The sequence below is a fragment of the Ambystoma mexicanum genome, chromosome 14 (genome assembly GCF_040938575.1).
Source record: "Ambystoma mexicanum isolate Mex_15411 chromosome 14, UKY_AmexF1_1, whole genome shotgun sequence".
Lineage (NCBI taxonomy): Eukaryota > Metazoa > Chordata > Amphibia > Caudata > Ambystomatidae > Ambystoma > Ambystoma mexicanum.
This window is the reverse complement of record NC_090940.1, coordinates 650178681-650199641: the sequence shown is the minus strand read 5'-3', so window position 1 is coordinate 650199641 and position 20961 is coordinate 650178681. Positions and strand designations below refer to the sequence as shown.

General features: G+C 48.0%; 1 protein-coding gene across 4 annotated transcripts in view; it reads right to left on the bottom strand.

The window, feature by feature from the left end:
* The window catches only part of KLC1 (kinesin light chain 1), a 469931-nt gene extending 451527 nt beyond the window's left edge, over positions 1 to 18404 (bottom strand). For 2 of the 4 annotated variants that reach the window (XM_069638170.1, XM_069638175.1), the window contains exon 1: positions 18176 to 18395. The gene's annotated coding sequence lies outside the window, so the exon portion shown is untranslated. Of the gene's footprint in view, positions 1 to 18175 lie in introns of all 4 variants that reach the window. The other 2 variants (XM_069638172.1, XM_069638166.1) reach the window with 2 other exon arrangements.
* Positions 18405 to 20961: the final 2557 nt, after the last annotated feature.

Here is a 20961-nt window from a genome sequence, read left to right as displayed (position 1 = left end):
CGCCTCCACATGGAGCCAATGTAGAGTTCTTCTAGCTGCCGTGACGTGGCCATGTCTTGCTAGACCCGTGACAACCCTCACAGCCCCCTTTTGGATCAACTGGGGCTGGTTTATCTCAGTTTTACTAATGCCAGTCAAGACACTACAGCAATGCTGTATCTTGCGTTTGAGGGTGACGAGGTCGGAGTTGTACCAAGAGTTGCACTTGGATTTAGGCTTCAAGCGGATCCTCATGACAGTGGCAACTGCGTGAAGTGTGTCAGAGATAGAAGGATGGAGGTTAGAAAGAGCTGTTTCATCATGTGAATCAGCCAAAGGTGCAGAAGGAGGAGAGAAAGTAGGGACGAAAGCCTCGACACACGCTTCATGGGTTGGATGTCCGAGAAGGCAGGTGGCAGTGCTGGAGTCGGCTTGGCCTGATGGGTAGATAGAGAGATGGGAAGAAAGGAGAAAGTGATCACTCCAGGAGAGAGGAGTGAGGAGTGGTGAGAGGGTTAGAGAGGGGGAGATCTGAGGAGATCAGAACATCCAGGATGTGACCTGTAGAGTGAGTCAGGCCAGAAGGAAGAATAGAGAGCGAGAGAGAGTCGCAGAAGTTGCGATAGAGTCCTGCAGAAGGACATGAAGCATCCAAGTGGATGTTAAGATCGCAGAGGAGGAGAACTTGAGAGGTAGAGGCGAGGAGGGAGGAGGAGAGGTCTGCCCACTCAGTGAGGAAGGAGGCTACCTGGCCGGGTGGCCGGTAGATAGCGGCCACATTGAGAGAAAGGCCATGAGAGATATAGAGACTGCAGACCAGGCGTTCAAAGGAGTGGTCCTGCATAAGAATGATAGAAGCAGGGATCCACTCTGGGAAGATCGAGACTACACCCCAACCGGGCGTGGAGAGGATCTTATAGCCATCAGGAAGGAGAGTGTCAAAGCTCATTACATAGTTCGCTGTGTAGCACATATCGGTCAGACCGAGTGCATCTAGATTGAGTTCTTCAAGTAGACAGCAGATGTCGGAGGAGTGTTTGACCGCTGAGCTACATTTGAGACTGGCAATGTGAAGCAGGTTGTCCCCTTTGAAAGACTTCCGTGGAGCGGTACAGATCAGAGGTACGCCCTGTGGAAGTGTGTTAGGAGCCTGAGGATGGGCAAAGGAGGAAGGAGGAGAGGGCAAGGTAGCCAAGGAAGAGGAGGTGGGTGCCAGAGGGGTGGCGGAGGATAGAGGCAACAGGGTGCCCAGAAAAGCAGCAGAGATAGCCATAGAGGTGGCAGAGAGGGAAGAGCAGGGACAGCAGGAGAGTAAAGGAAGTTGATAAGGCGCAGGAGGCGTCTATCAAAAAGGAGGAGGTTGGTCTGAGGGCCTTGTACTAAGATGGTGCCATTTAGGTAAACATTAATGATGGCCTTAGAGGAGTGGAAGGGGGCCAAGAGGGCCTCCCAGCGGGTGCCACCATTAATGGGTGAAGAGGAAAAAGGAGAGAGAACAGAGACCATATTTGGGGTCCATAGGCCTGGAGAGGGAACGACAAAGAGGATGTCGGTAAGGGTCTATCTGGAAGAAGCATTGGTGTAGGTATCGGCGATAGGGAGGCCAGGGTTGGAGACCAGGATATCACTTTTGAACTTCTTCCTGTCAGATCTAGTGAGAAAGATAGGATAGTCGATAGAAAAGCAGAGAAGATAGGAGAGACAGAGAGCCCCATAGAGGTTGCAGAGGGAGAGTGGGGCAGGGGGAGGCAGCAGATATAGCCATAGAGGTGACAGAGTGGTATGATGAAAGACACAAGTAAAACTAAATTACGGGTGAATGTCTGAACTTTGAAAAGGAAAGACACGATACTGTTGACAGAGTGGTCCAGCGCTGCAAGTGTGCTCAATCGAAGGTCTCTGTGAGGTATCCAGCCAAGAAGTGGCAAAAGTCAAAGTTGAAGAAGAGAATGAGAAAAGAACTGTGAATCGAAGTGGTTCGGCAACTGTTTAAGCAAAACCCATCGCACAATCAAAAATCTTCGATTGTTGATAAAAGAGGAAAAGCCGTGTATAATTGTGGACATTGCAATTAAAGGGGCCTGAACTCGAACGAGGGAGATCCGTGGTCTGAGCCCGAATGAGGGACACTAGTTGTGAACAGTGTATTAAAGAGGGTCTGAGCCCGACGGATGGGGACCCGTTGTGAATACTGAATTGGCAAAGTCGGTGATCAGTGACTCACCTGAGAACTTGTGAATGTGAAAATCCTAAGAAGAAAGGAACTTTGCGGTGTGTTTGATGCATCAGGCCCTCTGTAATAAGTGACTTTGAATGGTAAAGAGACTTTGTGTTACACTTGGCAGTGGCCGCATGCGGTGCTCTTGGCGTCCTGTTGAAAACCGGCAGATCTATTAGGAGGTATCAGCCTCTCTGGTGGCGTTGGCGCCTGCCATGGCAACTCGCTCCGACAGTCCGTTCTGCAACACGCAGGAGGTCACGTGTTTAATCCGCTGACTTTCTCAATGAACGCACCTCCCTGGTGCATGTTAAAACAGACGCTATTCTACAGAACGCTGCTTCTGTTTGTAGCATTACACTCATCTTCACTTTCTGATTTGTTGTCCTTTGATCCTGACCTCGGCTTGTTATCGGATTCCGAACGCTCTGTGTTTTGTTCTTGTTCGATCTTCCAATATTTGACCCGGACTGTTTTGTGGATTGCCTACGTTACTTGCTTTGGTACCGTCACAGTCCACACGTTGCCGAACCCGGATTGCCTTTTGGACTGCCTCTGCACCTTGCCTTGGACCTTTTACAGTCCGTACATTGCAGAGCTCAGACTGTCCATGGATCCTGCGTTGACTCCTTTCAATGCACACTTCCTCTGGTGCGTCTTCCCTTCAGCATCTCGGCTATCAACGGCACACAAGCGGCACAGTTTCATTCAGTACCACACTTCCTGCTGATGCTGCAAGCACTATACCTTCGGTATACCGGTAAGCGCGGTTTCCACTTTCTAAGCACTCAAAATACCTTGGGAAATAAATAAAAAGAAACCTTGTTTGTTTAATCATTTGTAACACGCTTCAGACCCAAGGGTATCAGGGCGCAAGGGTTACAGGTAGGTTCTCAGTTCGGTTACACAGTAGATAAATTAACAATACAGAAACATAAATGCACAGAATAGTCACAGGTTACAGGTATGTTCTCAGCTTAGTACACAATAGATACATTTACAACAAAGATACATGTATGCACTGAATAGTCGCAGGATAGCAGGAGACAATAAAGTTATACATTTCGTTACTGTCCACTTGATGGTATATTACACCTAGTGGACACACGGCTGGGGTTAGATATCGGACGATTTGAGCCAGATGGTACATTTGGATCTGAAGTTCTGATATGGCTGATCTTCTCGGATTGCAGGCAGCATGGAGTTTCAAAGCTGGGCCGCTTTTGTAGGGAAGCTATTACCACCTACCTTAAAAAGTTTGAATCTGGGGACAAGGAGAGAGTTGCTATTGGCTAGTCTAGAAGGTCTTACAACACCACACTTTTTGCCTTTGCCAAGAATGGTACTCACGGTTCTTCGGGTTAGCTGGAGGCTTGTATAAAAAAGAGGCGTCCCCCCGGAAGTCCGGAGATAAAAACTATGCTCTGTGCAACCAGGAGGCCACCCCCTGGGAAACCCTTGTGGGGAAGAAAACCCAGATGCAGATCAAGGTAGGTATCCAACGGTAAGGTATATGAATGTCATCTGGAGCAAGGAATAATGTAAGCAGGAGGATCAATCGTTCCGATAGATGAGGAGATAGGAACTGGAAACTCCAAGGAAAGAACTAAATAATTCCAACCGCAAGGGACTGAAGAAAGGATGAAGAAGGAGGCGAGACTCCGGTAAGAAGGGTGAGAAGGGAAGCGGAAGAATAATCCCGAAGAGTGGGAAACAGGTAGCACAGAGAGAAAAGAACTGAGGATAAAGAAGCCAAGGTTTGGCGACAGCGGCAGGGAGCCGTGGGGAAGCGAGACTCCGAGAGCGGTAAGTGCAGCAGGGAGCCGAAGAGCAGAGAGTAGCCGAGAGCTGCGGAGGATGCTAGAAGCCAGAGGGTGGAAAGGAACCGAGGGCGGCGATGGCTGCTTGAAGCCGGGAGGTGGAAAGGATCCGAGGGCGGCTAGAAGCCGGGAGGTGGAAAGGAGCCGAGGTGGCGAAGGCGGCTGAAAGCCGTCGGGAAGAAATAATGCCGAAAGTGGCGAGAGCGTGAAAGGCAGCAGCTAAGAAACGCCGCGCAGAAAGAACAAGGTAGATTGCAAGTGCAAGCAAGGAAACCTCGTAAGTTTCAAAGGGCTAAGGAGCAATGCTAACGAAGGGTTAGAGTAGCAACGCAGTGAACCGTTGTGTATTGGAGTATAAGTAGGAGTGTATTCAGCCTGCATTCCGTGTTGGATGGAACACTAGACCTGCACTGCTAGTTAGTGGAAATGTTGTTTAGTAGGCGCCATCTTGGATTACAGTGAGTGTGTTGGGGATGGTGAATCTTCCAGTGTTTCCAAAGACTTCTAGGAGTTCTTCTAACAGAAGGTCTGATGGAGGTCCTTTTGTGGAATCTCTCAGCGAGATGGCTCGGGGCAGCGTTGTTCAAGGATTTATGGATGAGTGACGCAGTTTTCAGTTTGATTTTGTCGTTTGTAGAGAGCCACTTGTTTTGCCGCCTAATCTCTGAGATATGGCCTCTCCTGGCCACTCCAAGGGCCGCTCTAAGGGCGTTGTTTTGGAGCGTTTGGATTTTCCTGACTATTGCTTTGTTAGAGCCAATATAGAGGCTGTTGCAATAATCAAGCCTGGGCACAATGAGGGCTCTGGAAAGGATGATGCAGCTATTGTTTGAGAGGAAGTGTTTACCAGTTCTGATGAGTTTACACGTATAGCCGGTAGTGGAAGACAATGTGTTAACTTGTTTGGTGAAGGAGAGTGTTGAATCGAGATAGAAGCTGAGAGTTTTCACCTCGCTGGCAACTTTGGTGAGGTTGCCGTCGATTATGAAAGAGGCATCTTCTTCCTCATTAGTCCTTTAGTGAACTGTTGTCTGGAACCTATTTAATGCACTTTGAACGCTCTGCTGTGTGTGCACCAATCCGGCCCTAGTGCGACCCTCATGCCGCTCGGGATAACATTCCCTAACTAACTTCCTGTTTGTTATTTTATCCTGTCGTTGTTTCTGGACTTCAAGGACTTTGGGGTTATTCAAGATCCTGTTGGGGAAAGACTGAGTTCCTATTCTCCTGTAATTAGTTTTGATTACTTTCATTCCATCTTAAGTAACTTAGGGTTTTTCTGTTCCTTATAGGGCCTTCTATTCATGGTAGCAATATATCCATAAGGTATAAATACAGTCAATCAGAGTTTCTACTGCTTCTCACAATCTTCCAGTGTTAACCTGTTGTGTTTTCCTTTTCAGCATTGTAAAGAGTTCCCTCAAGTTGAGGAGGCTTTGGTCCATGACGGACCTAGGCTTGAGAAGTTAAAGGGAGTGCTTCCTTCTACCTTCTCCAACATCCCGGGTCTCCATATCCAACGCCTCGGCCTGTGTGGTAACACTTTGGTGCAAGAGGCCCTGATACTTATATTTTGAACTCCATCCTCGTGGCTGGGAAGCCAGAGTGTGTTTTCCAAAGCTCGAGCGTGCCGCCTTATGCCGTGCTGAAAATGTGGGAAAGGGAAGCCACCTCCTTAACTATCCTAACATATAATTTCTTGAACATTTTACTTTTTACATAACATTGTTTCCTAAACCATTTGTATTTAGAAGTAAGGATTGCCAATAGGTTTATTAGTATAGGCCCTTATATTTTGAGAAAGACTCCACTAGCAATTCGTTATTATTATACGATGGTTGTAGCTTGCTCCCATCTTTAGATTTAGATTTAGATGGGCGTTTATCTAACCTATTTTATAGTTTAATAAACACCTTTGAACTGTGATCACTTGCGTCTGTCTTCACGGTTATTACCATGGTTTCCTTACACTACCCAATGTGACCTGTTTTCTATGGACCAGACCAAACCTTCCTTGTGCTCATGAGAAAGACGGGCAAGGCCTGGTTTCACTGCAATTTCTCATTCCCTTTGGTGGGAGCAATGGACAGAGCATCCACAGGCCAAAATGGAACATCTCCCCTAGCACCTGGGAGAGAGAGTTGTACACCTGTGTATAGGCACGTTATAAATATCATATCATATCATATATCCTACCGTAGCTCTCCTTGCCCATCTCTCAATGAAACGGTAACAACTGGATCATTATTCAGCTCATTACCTCAGCGTCACTTGAGGTTCAGATCTCAGGGCCCTCACCCATTTCCAAACCAGGATCACAATGTAGCTGCATGCCTGCTTCTACCATTAGGGTAAGGTTTGAGAAGGCATTTTAACCCTAGACAGCAGTGCATCTTCTGGCAGCAGCTACCAGTAATGCTAGGAACAGAAGCCGCCTGGCATGAACTCCTCGTTGCAGACCCTTTGCATCCACGACCCCCAGGGCAGTCATAAAGCATCCCAAGGCTGTATTGGAGGTCTCTTCCTTAGACTAGAGGTCCCTGGATTGCACTTCAGGGTCCCACCCACAGCGTGGATGTGATGAGGGAAAGTTGACTCTTCACTGGTCTTCAGGGGCTGAAGATCCTGAGGTGCAACTAACCCTCTTCTTTCTCCTTGTGACCAGAGAAAGTGACAGTTCATCCATGATTTGCATTGTAGGCTACCACCATCTCTCGCTGGGGTAATGGACTAAACACTAATAGGCTCAACTGCAGCTCCTGGCTCCCGCTGCCATCAAGGTACGTGTTCGACAACTCCTGGGCACTGCATGCCTAATACTTTCCCTGCCAAATGTACAAGAGAAAAAAGACTTTTGGTCTGCACCAGAGTGCTCCAATCCATGCCATCGGTGCATTAGATAGAACATCCACAATGCACCTTCAAACCCCCTTTTGCTTGGGGCAGAAGATTTCTGGACTGCTTCGCAGATTCTTACCACTGTCACCAGGGTAGACCAAAGAAGTTCTCTGGGCTGCACCTCCACCCTTGTTCAGGTGGAATGAGCAGTGGTTATTTTTGATTGTGGATTTTCAACATTGTTTAAGTGAAGACAAAAAAACGATATAAAAAAGGAGTAAGGGAAGCAGTAAAGGGAGAGAAAGGGAGGGTGCTGGGGTGTCACTCCCAACTTTAAAAAACATCAATCATGTACAGGAAAAAAGTCCCTGAAATAAAGATTGCAGACGAAGCCGTGGATATCTCTATTTGACACGCTGCTTGTTGCCTCCTTTCTCACCTGATACCTTTTTCCTGCTGCCTCCCTTTTTTCTCTTTGTATAACATTCACCTCCATCCTAAGCCTGAACTTTTCACTCCCCCTTTCCCTCTTCACCGTCACTCCTCTCTGGTTTTTTCGACTCCTCCAATGTCCCATCCTCATCTACACCACCTGCTCCTTAATTTTCCTTCTAACTCCCTTTCCACTGCCACCTCTCCCTTTTCCATTTTCAGAGTTTTGAAAAGGTTTTTAACATTTTCTTTTTATTCTAACATTATTTTATACAAGTAAACATTACACAAAACAAAACAATCAATACAGCCAAATAAAAATGATCTAAATTACAATGCAAAGTTTGAAATGATTAGTTGTTAGCTAAAACTATCTTAAAAAGAGAGAGTTTATTACAAGATTAGTAAACTGCATTAATAAAGTGCTAATGTTAGTGCAAAAAATGTTTGAAAAGTGCTTATGGTGAAAAATGTGCAATAAAACACATGTGTGAGAAATACATTGAGGTAACATTCATAAAATAATAACTCAGCCTACCATCTAATAGCAATGAGATTAATTCTGTATAAAAATGTTAGTACTGCGATTGTTAATGGGATTTCATTCCTGCTAGATCAGCGTAACCAAAAGTCATGTTCCAAGAGACAATCCCCCGAATAAACAACAGTACTAAACAATGTAATTCGTAAATTGTGCAAAGTTGGCCAATCAATCATCAGATGTTTTAAAGTTTGCGTGATTTCTGGTTGCCAACAGAAACAGCAATGTTTTTCTAATATAGGTGATTTAGAACGCAGAGCCAGGATTTCTACCATAGAAATGAGGTGAGATTGCAACCTCCAATACGCATTTGAAAATGTACTGAAGTAGCACAGGAGTGTTCCCCAAGGGTTATCTAATTTAGGGAGATGACTATACGTTTTGTAAGGAACAAGTTACTTACCTGTAACTGTTGTTCTCCAGCATGGGTCTGGCATGGATTCACATGCTCATGAATATTCCCCGTCGTCAGGCCGGGAATCCTCGGTATAGAAAAAAATCAGTATCAGTTTCGTTTCTGATCTGTCTTTCTTAGTAGTAACCAATCACTGGTCTCTGGGTCATACTGCCCCCAGCCAATGACTGCCCTCTCCCTAAGCCCCGCCTCTGGCAGCAATCCTCAGATTTGGTAGCACGTAAAGTGGCAGTATGACCAAGTAAAGAGCCGCAGAGGGGTAGGCGGGAGGGTTCGCATGTGAATCCATGCCAGACCCATGCTGGAGAACAACAGTTACAGGTAAGTAACTTGTTCCTTCTCCAGCATGGGGTCTGGCACAGATTCACATGCTCATGAATAAGAGAATACATAGCAGTACATACATGCACAACCACGCGAGGTGGCAACAGGCTCAACATTAAGCAATACAACAACTCAACATTAAGCATCTCTTACCTCCTCACCAGGCTGACCTTAGGCGAACAGGTTGCGCAGCACTGCTTGGCCGACCCTGGACTCCTCCCTGGAGTCCCGATCGACGTAGTAGAATCTTGTGAAGGTATGCGTCGACCTCCACGTCGCAGCCCTGCAGATGTCTAGCAGGGGCACACCAGCAGGAACGCCGTGGTAGCAGCGATCGCTCTGGTCGAATGGGCTCTCGGATGGCCGGGCAGCGGTCGGTTCGCCAACCGGTGACAGTGCATGATGCAGCCGGAGAGCCATCTGGAAATGGAAGTCTTCGAGAGAGCCTTCCCTTGATTCACAGTCCCAAAGTTCACAAACAGATGTGAGGTCTTTCGAAAACTCTTCGTGCAGTCCACGTAGAACTTCAGCGCTCTAGCTACATCCAGCGAGTGCAAAGTCCTCTCGGCCGGCGACGAAGGCGACGGGAAGAAAACTGGCAACACCAAGTGCTCGTTGAGGTGGAAGTCCGACGGCACCTTGGGCATAAAGGAGGGGTGCGTCCTCAGCACCACCCTCGTCTCATGAAAAGTCAAGTATGGAGACTTGCAAGATAGGGCCTGGATCTCTCCCACTCGTCGTGCGGAGGTGATGGCCACGTGGAAAGCTGTCTTCCATGACAGGAACTTCAGAGGCGCCGAATGCATAGGCTCGAATGGGGCCCCCATGAGCCTGGTCAGCACCACATTAAGCTTCCATGCCGGGGAGGAGCCTTCACCGGCGGAAATGATCGGAATAGTCCCTTCATGAATTCTTTCACCAGGCGATGAGACCACAAGGACGCGCGTCCCGTAGTCCTGGTATATCGGGAGATTGCAGCCAGATGTATTTTGATGGAAGCATGAGCCAGTCCAACTTTGGCCAGCGACAGTAGGCACAGTAGGCACGGCAGTACTTGAGGGGCCGTAATCCGCAGTGGGTTAATCTTCTGTGCACGGCACCAGACAGAGAACCTCTTCCATTTATGTCCGTAGCACTTGAGAGTTGAGGACGCCCTGGCCTTTGCAAGAACCTCTCTGCAGTCGGCCGGGATGTCGTACCCTCCAAACTCTAGTGCTGCAGGAGCCAGGCCTGCAAGTTCAGCGACTCCGGGTTGTGGTGAAGAATGGCGCCTCCTTCTCTGGAGAGAAGGTCTGCGTCCGTCGGCAGCTTGACTGGTGTGGACGTTGACAAGTCCAGAAGGTCCGGGAACCAGATCTGTCTCGGCCACGCCGGTGCGACGAGGATCATCCTGCACCGGGACCTCTTGAGCTGGTTGATGAGCTGGAGCAGCAACGGCAGCGGAGGGAATGCATTAAGAAATAGGCAGTCCCAGGGGAACGAGAAAGCATCGCCCATGCTCCTCGGCTGGGGGAACCTGCTGGCGAACCTCCGGCACTTTGAATTAGTCGCCGTCGCGAAGAGATCGATTTGGGGTTCGCCCCATCGTCGGAAGAGTCGATCCACTTGATCCTGGCATAGTTCCCGCTCGTGGCACGAGCGCAGCTCCCTGCTGAGTGAGTCGGCGATCGTGTTTTTTATTCCTGCCAGATGAAGAGGCACCAGAAACATCCGTTGGGTGACGGCCCAATGACACAGATCCTGGGCTTCCTTGCATAGGGCCGGGGACCTGGTTCCGCCCTGCTTCCGGATGTAGAACATCGTGGTGGTGTTGTCGGTGAAGATCCTCATCACCTTGCCCTTGAGGGACGGGAGAAAGGACCCGAGGGCCCAGAACACTGCGCGGAGCTCCAAAATGTTGATGTGGAGTGACTTCTCCTCCGGGAGCCAAAGGCCTCTCGCGTGAAGATCTCAGGTGTGCGCTCCCCAACCTTCCAGGGAGGCGTCCGTCGTCACTGTCACCTGGTGAGCTGGGATCTGAAAGTCTGTGCCCGCCGACAGGTGGGAGCGGGTACCCCACCACCGGATCGCCCGACGGAATGTCTCGTTGAGAGGGATCCTGTCCTCGAAGCTGCCTGTCGACTGGACCCAGCGGGCGTCGAGGAACTCTTGTAAGGGGCGCATCCGAAGCCTGCAAAGGCGCACCAGATAAATGCAGGAGGACATCATCCTGAGGAGGGACTTGATAGATCTTACCCTGGCCATGTCTGGCCAGCAGACGCTGCACCTTGCCCAGAATGGTCCTGGTCCTTTCCTCTGACGTCAAGGCCAGCTGCGCCACTGTGTCGAGCTTGACTACCAGAAACAGGGCGACTTGCGACGGAACCAGGTGGGATTTTGGAAAGTTCATGGAGAATCCCAGGTCCGTGAGCAGCTGGACGGTCTTCGCAGTGTGCTCCACGGCGAGCTTCCTCGTCCTTGCCCGGATGAGCCAGTCGTCCAGGTAGGGGTAGACGTGGATCCCCTGTAGGCGCAGCCGCGTCGCCACCGGTGCGAGGCACTTGGTGAACACCCTGGGTGCCGACTTCAATCCGAACGGGAGGGCCTTGAACTGGTAGTGCCGCCCTTGGACCACGAACCTGAGGAACTTTCGGTGTCTTTTTAGAATGGGGATGTGGAAGTACGCATCCTCCAAGTCCAACGACGACAGGAAATCGCCCTCCTCCAGCTGTCCCAGCACGTGCTGGAGGGTGACCATACGGAACTTCTGCGCCTTGATGTACTTGTTCAGTCGTCGTAGGTCCAGGACGCCATCCTCCTGTCTTCTTTTTTACGAGGAAGAACCTTGAGTAAACTCCGGAGCCCCGAAGCCTCTTTGGGACGAGCTCGATGGCACCCTTCTTGAGCATCGCCCTTACTTCCAACAGCAGTTGAGGGACGTGATTTTCCTTCCTGGCCACGGGTGGAACGTGAGGGCACTTCTTCTGAAACTCGAGGGCGTGCCCTTGGGCCAGGGCGTCCAGCACCCAACTGTCGGTGGAGATGGACTCCCACATGCTGACGAACCTCGCCAGCCGGCCTACCACCGGGGTGCTTCGGCGGGGGCCCGACCCCACGGTCGGTTCAATCTTGTTTGGAGGCCGCCTTGCCTCCTTGGCCTCCCTGTCGACAACGACGGGCACCACCTGGCTTGCCGCGTCCCCTGTAGGCTTCCTGGGACGAAGATCTTGCCACTTGGCGATACGTGGAGGAGCCACTGCCGGATCCCTTGGAGACACCTTGTCTGCCTCCGGAGCTCCGAAAGGACGGCCGTCGTTGTTGGAGCACTCCCAGTACCCGGGCAGTCTCCCTGTCTGTCTTGATGGCCTGAAGGGACTCATCAACCGCCTTCCCAAACAGGTTGTTCCCGTCGAAGGGCATGTCCAAAACCTTGGCTTGTACGTCCTGGCGGAAATCCGTGGCCTTGAGCCATCCTCGTCGTCTCAAGCAAACGCCGTTGGCCAACTGATAGAAATCGGTGTCGGCGATGTCCGTTGCCACCGTGATGGCGTGGTCCGAAGCAATCTCACCCTCCTGTAGGATTTCAAGGGCCTCAGCCCTTTTGGCGTCCGGAAGGAAGTCTAACAGAGGGGCGATTTTGAACCACAAACTCCCTGTCGTAGCGGGCTACGATAGCCAGGGCGTTGGCCGCCTTGATAGTCATCGCTGCGGATGAGATGATCCGTCGTCCCATCGTGTCCAACTTCCTGCCCTCGCCGTCCGGCGGGGAAGTTGATGTCGAGGCCGATGCCCCCCCAGCTTTCTTCTTTGCCGCCGCCGAGACGACCGAATCCGGGGTAGGTTGTGCCCGAAGGCACAAGGGGGCAGCGTCGGGGACCCAGTACTTTTTCTCGTACCGGTCCCTCTTTGCCGGCGCCGTGGCAGGGTTCTTGAGGAGGGCGAGCCCCTCATCCCAGATGTCATCAAGAAGTGGTACGGCGAGGACCGTCTTCCTTTTAGCCTTGCGCTGTTGGTAAAGGAACCCTTCTTTCTTCTTCTCTTCTGGGCAGAGCTGGAAAAGCTCGGATGCCCTGGAAATCATGGCATGAAAGGATCCAATCTCGTCGGGCGGGGACACCCGAGCAGGGGGCGACTGGGGACACGTCCCGTCGTCACCTCCGTCGTCATCTGTACCTGTCGTAGCCGTGTCCGTGCCTGTATCATCCCCGTGGGTAGTAGACCGGGGGGAAGGCAGAGCAGGCCGCAGAGGTGGGAGAGGTGGCGTAGGATGCGTCCTCCTCCTCTTATGCGGTGGACTTTCCGAAGGTCCTGGCTCCGGTTCCCCCGTCGGGTCTGGCTCAGGTACCTCCCTCGGGGGAAGGGGCAACCTTGTCCTTATCTCCGAGCATAAGGGCTGAATCGCTGACAAAATGGCCACCGAAGTGTTCTGCGGCGCCGGAAACGACGGGCGCGAGGGCTCTTGAGGAGCATTGTTGGCGACACCGTCGCTCTCGTCGCCACCCTCGTCGGGATCCCTCCCGATGGGCTAGGCCTCTTCCACGACTTCGATGAGCTCTTCTTCAGAGGTCGTGTCCGTATCCACGATGGCCACCAGCCCCTCCCCCACCTTTTCCAACGAGGACTTCGTGGGGGTCTTCTCAATGGGCCTGAAAGACGACTCCCTCCGCGGTGGCCGGGAGATTCTGGGTCCTGAGGGCGCCTCCACTGGTGTAGCCTCCACAGGCTGAGCCAGGGCCGTGGCGACATCCTCAATCGAGGTCTTAGGAGGGTGAATTAAGGCCATCGTCACCTTCTGGACACCTGGGGCCTTCACCTTGGGGGGAGGGTCCGAGCCTCGCTCCCCCTCTGCCGGAATCTTCCGAGATCGACCGGGGCCTCTCCAGAAGCTTCGCCGGGTTCTCGGACTTCCTCTTACCCGAGCCAGAGTGTTGGCTCGTGATTGATGGCGCCGGGGAGGATGCGCGCTGCCTGGCAGCCAAGGAGCCCGACCATTCGGCGCTCCCGGTGCCCTCGGACTCGCGGTGCTTAGCCTTTTGTTGGGCCCCCGTCGCCGGAGCGCCCTCACAGGACCTAGAAGACCGCTCAAACTTCTTTTTCTTCTTCTCGCCTGACGGGCTCTTCCCTTCTAGCCAGTTGGCGAGACGGATCCTTCATGGTCCGCTCCGACATGTTCCCACAAAACGCACAGTCCTTCTCCGTGTGCGTCTTGTCCTCATGGAGACAGTAGAGGCATAAAAAATGCTCGTCCTCCTTGAAAACATTCTGAAGCTGGCATCCAGGGCAGGTCCTGAACAGCTTCCCGGGCGTCGAGCTTCCTTTCTCCTGGGCCATGTCCGGGGTATGCCTCGGAACTTCTGGAATCCTCCAAAAGCGTAACTCGACAAAAACTTCACCCTTGAGGGGCGTAGAAAACTCCGAAACAGATCCCCGTTGATCGGATGTAGAAACGGTGGAGCTTGAGACTCTATTTAACCGAAAAATTAGAAAAAACTCCTGAAAAAGCGCGAAAACGCAGCAAAAGCTCGAGAGCTACAGCACGAGGACTCCCAACACTTGATTGGCTGGGGGCAGTATGACCCAGAGACCAGTGATTGGTTACTACTAAGAAAGACAGATCAGAAACGAAACTGATCCTGATTTTTTTCTATACCAAGGATTCCCGGCCTGACGACGGGGAATATTCATGAGCATGTGAATCCATGCCAGACCCCATGCTGGAGAATGTCTATTATTTTCGATTGTATCACACCAATCTTTAGTAAAGAGTTTTTTCTTCAGCCCTATAGGATTGCATATTAATGTTTCAGCAGTTTTATAGATACTTTGTAACATCACTTCACTCCTGTTCAGAGAATTGCAAATAGCACCAACATCTCGTTATAGAATCATATTTCTGAAGTCACAGGACAACGATTTATGAGGGGACACAAAATTTAGTGTATAAAAAGTTAAACCTTTCCATTTCAACCAGCTATAGAGTCAAGTCAGACCCAATTAATTTAGGATAATCGAAATCGGCACACAATTTGGTAGGGCCAGAGATTTATACCAAATTTTACTTTCTAGTTTGAACAGGAACTGGTCACATGACAGATGAGATATCTTCTGTCCATAAAGAAGGGATGGTACTATTTTAGTTTTATAAAAGTTGATAAGCGGTATGCCTGAAAATCTACAGTACAATACACTTCATTTGTGAAACTAGTGTATAACTTTCTCCTGCAGCCTTTGAAAATGTATTTTTCTGCAAGATAAAGCATCAAGAAAGAAGTCCAAATATGTTGTGTTACTGGTTCAACTGGAGATGTGCCGATTTTCCAGCTAAAATTATATGGCTTTATTGACCTTTTGTTTTACTGTAATCTATTATTAAATCATTGTTGTCAGCATATCGGTCAGTGGAATTGATAAGGCGCTGAAGTCCCAGTTCTGTTTGGTCTAATAAGATCACGTCGTCCCCATAAACTAACCAATAGATTTCTATATGTTGGAAAGTTTTGAGAAGGAGTACCATGCTGGTCCAGCCTTACTTGTAAGTTTGTGTCTGCCCAGAATAGTCAGTAGGAATCTAGGAATATGTCAGCTGTGAGGGGTCAGAAATGCAAGGCGGACAACTTCATAGAGATTTTTCATAAGTAGCCATTTTATTAAATTATAAGGGTGTGCGTAAACGCAGATGTATGTGATTATTTCGCTTCTGAACATTTTGAATCTGAAAATTTCGAATCCGAAAATTTTGAAAAGGCAGTAATCACCAACATCACCCCCGCCCACTATCCTCGGTCCCTCCACCTCCCTAACCCTAATACTTAAATCCTGCACCCAACTTATCTTTTCTCCTTCACCACAGTGCTCACCGTGCAATGTGCTTTCCGCCTCCCCATCTAGAGGCGGAACGTCTGCCGCAGGGGCCTTTTCTTTTTTTTTAATAAACTTTCTTCGTCACCCGCTTTCCTTTTTATTGAAGCGGGGGACAAACCTGCAACCCCCTGAAGTCCCATAATGTTTATCAAGAGGAGCAGGGGACACCCCCGCAACCCCTACTCCCGTTGATCAACATCATTGGACTTTGTTATTTTTCAAATGCCAAATTCAGCACTTTTGTCCATTCAGATTTTTGTATTGTTTTTTTTCTACAGAACCCGATAAAAGCCTCACTTTCCCTAACCTAACGAGGATTTTCCTGCCTGGAAAACTAACACTAAAGGAAAACACTCTACCATCAAAAGGTATATGTCCCACACACTGCTACATAAAACAAAATCAAACAGGAATTTATATGGCTGTTGAAATTCAACAAAATAATAATTATATTCAAATGCCAACTTTATAATCAAATATGCTTGTAAACAGGTTTGGATCCCCTTGCCCAGGACTTTCCAAATAAATGTTCCAATTAGCAACGTTTTTTTCAATGGTTAAGTTCTGCTTCAAGTTTAACCCAAAGTTCCTTTCAGTATCCAAGTTCTGCTTCACTTGGCACTTGGATTATTTGTTTCATACTTCCAGTGAATATTTCAATAGAACCTCTCTTTGGAAAAGACATCTACTTCATATCTCTTCTTTATCAACAACGATGTTTTCATCAGGATTGTTTTACCACAGTTCATATCTCTTCTTTATCAACAACAATGTTTTCAGGGGGATGGTTTTACCACAGTTTCGTATCTCTTCTTTATCAACTAAATTGTTTTTGTCAGGAAGGTTTTTCCACAGTTCATCAGACATATTAGTGGCCAGGGCGTGGCCAGGATTGTCTAACAAGTGGGACCTGAAGCTATTGTAGTTGAGTCCACTTCAGTGATATTAACCTGCTATTAACCTGTGTAAATGCCCACACAGCGCTGCTGAGTGGGCATTTGCAGAATTTGGGTGGGCCTTGCCCGCTCAGGCCCTTCCCTATCTATGCCTCTGTTAGCGGCTTGCCACTTTCTTTCCACCACAAACTTTCACCTCAATGCAGTACTTCTATATCTTCTTCCTGGACCACTAACCTGCCTGGCGTACCACTAACAATCTATTTCCTGGTGTACTCACCTGCCAGGATAAAACTCCTATCACTACAACAAGTACTCTGTGATGAGGTTAACTTCAAACATTAGCAACGTCTTTGACTTTCAGTAACTCAGAGATTCACAACTTCTTTCATAAGGATACAGCACTCATTGATGTTGTTTGCTCCACTGAGTTGGTTGCCACAAGCAATGCAGGTTATTTTCCTCTTCCCCTTGGGACTTTCTACAAGGAGAGCTTCTTTCCTGCCACCTTTGGGTTTATACTATTACACCAGGTTACCGCTGTTAAGGTTTCTTATACAAGTTTCTCTCTTTAGGAAAACTGCTTCACCTGTTCTCTGTAATAGCCTTTCTTTGGCTTAGCCAATGCCAGTTGTTATTTGGCTTAAATATTGCCTCCTCTTTACTTTGGCCATGTTGGTTACAGTTTTGTTTCAATATTACCTCTCTTGGCTTTGACAATGTTGGTTATAGTTTGGTTTCAATATTGACCACTCTTGGCTTTGGCAATGATAGTTGTAAACCTCTTCCTCTTCCTCTTGTTTCCTCCTATAATAAGGATTGTACCAAAAATACTTTCTTTCATTAGTTCGATATACAGAACAACTACAAGCAGCCAGCGGTCTTTCACGGAGCACCCCAGGGTCACCTATCACAGGCCAACTCACCGGCTCTCCTTGGGCGTCCACTTTACCTGCTGCAACTTCTTCTGTCTTCGCGTTCAGAGCCTTTGTCCGCTCTGGTTGTGTTCCCGTGTCCTGCGCCATTCACCACAGGAGCCCTGCATTGCTCCTAGCGTTCTCTGATGTTCGCCAGCCACCAGAGTTAAGAAAAGGGAACTGAGAGCTTCTCTCTCCCACGGGGCAGCCTGTCACTGCAACGCTTCCCGTTGCGCGACATCTGCAGTTTAGGTTTCTCACTCCTGTGACTCTTTCAGCACCATAATCCACCATACAAACAGCTGTGGTCCCGGTGTCTTCATTTTTCTGCCCTTGCTGCATACATGGGTGCTGACTGCTTCTCCTACTGCTTCAAATGCTGCTTTGAATGGCCTGCCCCTTAAGGTACTTTAAATAATGAAAAGTTCCGGTCAGGTGTGGGCCATTGGAAACACTAGACTGCATACTGCAGTTCTATGCCTCTAAGCCCCTCTTCCTCGTCCCAGTACCTAGGGCATTATGGGACTTGAAGTCCCTAATAGTTGGGCTTGTTTTAATGTTATCAAATGTTTCAGTTTCAACCTTATCTAACTCACTCTATTTATAGAATGTATTTCTTGAAAAGTGTTTTATAGTAATTAATGGTTGATTCTTGATTTCATAGTTCAAATAAAAGGGGGAATGATATTTAGATACAACACCCTCCTACCAATATGGTATTTCCTTTTTTTCTCTAAACAGGATTGCTATTGAGATCACACATTATTTTACAGTCATCACTGCTTTTTTATCATCAAAACAAGTAGAACTATGAACAATTGATTACATTGAAATCTAAAAAAACATTTAAAAATGAAATCTAAAAAGCATAATTTTACAATTACCTTGTTTAACAAAATGATTTGATAGATATTCATGGGGTTGAGTCAATGAGCGTATTACTTTATGAACCTACCTTTGTACGAGACACTGAAGGTGTTTCATTCCTGGATACCCGAATTGTAAGATCTGCATAAACGGCAAACTCCTTAGATATTGTTGGCAAGCTTTGAGGAGTCATCATGTGCATGAACGGTGTAATGGCCCAACCTCGACATGCTTCACAGACTTTTACTAGAGGGTACCTCAATGGCCAGCACTGTCATACCCACACAAGCACTCTGATGTTTCGTTCATTTGTAGCCTTTCTAAGATTTCATGGCTGGGATGTATCCAGGGCAACTTGTGATGTCACAGCTGAGATCACCATGACAGCATCTGTTGAATCAGACAAGAACAGGGGGAGCACTCTGGTAAGATGTGAGTTAAGAAGCTACATGTACTGCTGGATGGACTATGCACAACACTCTAGTTAACATCTCTTTCCTGGATTTGAACAAGAGCCACTGTATAGTCTTCGAACACAAGGTGATCAAACCTTAGACAGAGCCAATGCTCAATTATAAGCAGTTATTAGTCTCAGAACACTAGGCAGTATTGGAGATACAGGATACATTCATTCTCTTTTTGTGAAGGATATTTTATTGAAACCCATAACTAACTGTGTCAGGGGCACAGATATGTGATCCAAACTAACAGTATAATAAGAGCATTCAGACATTACAACAGATCTCATAATTCAAATGCTTCCAGACCCTTTGTAACATACAAAACCTTCCGGTGGAGAACAGAAACTGTAGAGAAGACACGAAAACACACACACCAATGGAGGTCACTTCTCACATCATTCCTTTCATTATTAGATTTATTTTGGTAAAAAATACCATAAAATCAAATAACAATATACATACAAGATAAAAGACATGATACAGTGTCATTCAATAACCAAAGACAACTTCCGACACCAATATCGACAGTACTAGTTATGCATATCAGTCCCTAAAAGATGACCGGATAGATTTGCATTTATACTAGAGCTCCTTCCTTGCAAGCATAAACTTTTCCCCTCTGGAGGGAGTCAAAAGATCTGAAGTTCATCTTTTTCATATTTGCTTACTTGCCACATTTTTAAGATCTGCTTCTTAGCCACTATTAAAATCTTGTGTAGCCACTTTAAGGCTGATGGGTTCATCATCTATAGGCAAGGCACTAGGTCCCAAATACCAAGTTGAAGTGAAACTGTAAGTGTGGTGTTCAGTATCATACTGATGCATTGAGGTACCTGGTAGGGGTAACAGATGTTATGACAAGATGGCTGGTTGAGGAAGGAGGCATGTTGGTACATAGAACTGGTATGATGCAGTGCAGCAGATATGATGTTGAGCATACATTTACAGTAATATATGGTATTAACAGAGATACACAGTGGGATCAACGGGCAGGGCGTAACGTAATGATGCCGGCAGTCCGTTGATAGATTTCAAAACCAAGAGAAATCTGAAGAAGGAATATAATAAAAATGGACGTCATCCAGCATAGTAGTGAAGGACAAAGGTCCGAAAGGATCAAGGGAGTTTAGAGACGGTGTGAGTCGCCAGTTCAATACTTTGTTAAAAGCAGTAAAAGAGTAGAGGGGAAGGCCAAGGAGGAGACTGGAGCAGCAGTCAGGCCAACTAAGAACAAGGGTAGGAATCAATCCTTTGATGGTGGATAGGTAAGGTATAGACCAATGATCTGCATGTTTAGGTTATGAAATGAATATGTTGGAGCTTAAGGTCACTGTCAAGAGCACCACAAGCTTGTGGGGCTTTGATGTTTTCATAAGGAGATTTGGGGAAAGTTAAGGTCAGTCTAACATGTCAACCTTAGTGAAAGTGTCAGGGCAGACACGTGCCCACAAAGCCGAGGGGAGAAAAGAGCACAAGAGACAGGAGTGTAAGGAATCCTGCAGACAAGAAAGGATAGGCAAGCAGCAAAGACAGTGAACAGAAAGAGGCAACGTGTACAAGTAAGACAAACATGCTAGGTTCCCAATTGTGTTGCACACAGAATGGGGGTCAGGGGAAACTCTAGCCTTCTGAGCTCGTTACTATTACAGGGTCCCATGGAAAGGAGCAGCAGGAGTGGTGTTTGTGTCTTGTCCCTAAGGCACAAACAAGGAAATAGTACTCACAAGACTGAAGCCTGTACGGGTCCAGCAGGAACTGAACATTGACTGCCTCCTGAAACAGGAACAAGTACACCATTAACAATGAAACAAGGTACAATACTGAAACGCGACAAAGGAAAGGGATAGATATTGCCTGCTGGGAAACCCAGCAGCCAAGCTCTGAACAAAGGAATTACACAAGCCCAAGTGAGGACACGAATAGTAACAGAAATATCCAGAAAAAGAATAGGAGGTCAAAGTGAGCATGGTTCAGGACAGAGAACAGGAAAGAAAGAGGAAAAGCAAGAAGACAAGAATCTAAGTGCAAGGATACAGGAGACTGGAACTGCCGACTCAAAACTAAGGACCAGGATCCAGGATCAAGGAACGGCGGACTTAACTATAGACCAGGAACAAGAAAACTCAAGACCAAAACTCTGAACAAGGACTAAACTGCAGACAAGGAACTGTAACTATGGACTGGAATAACAAGGGCAGGACTGCAGACAGATAACAAGAAAACTAAGGACTGGAATCTAGGAAGCTGAAGCCAGGTAACATGGACTGTTTGCCCAGAACAAAGAACTGCAGGCAGGGAACAAGATAATTTGTCTCAGAGAGCAAAGGGCTGCAGACAGAGAACTGAGGACTGCAAGCAGGGGATCAGGGCTGCAGTACAGGAAGCGCAGAGGTGCAGGGGAGTGCAGGCAGAG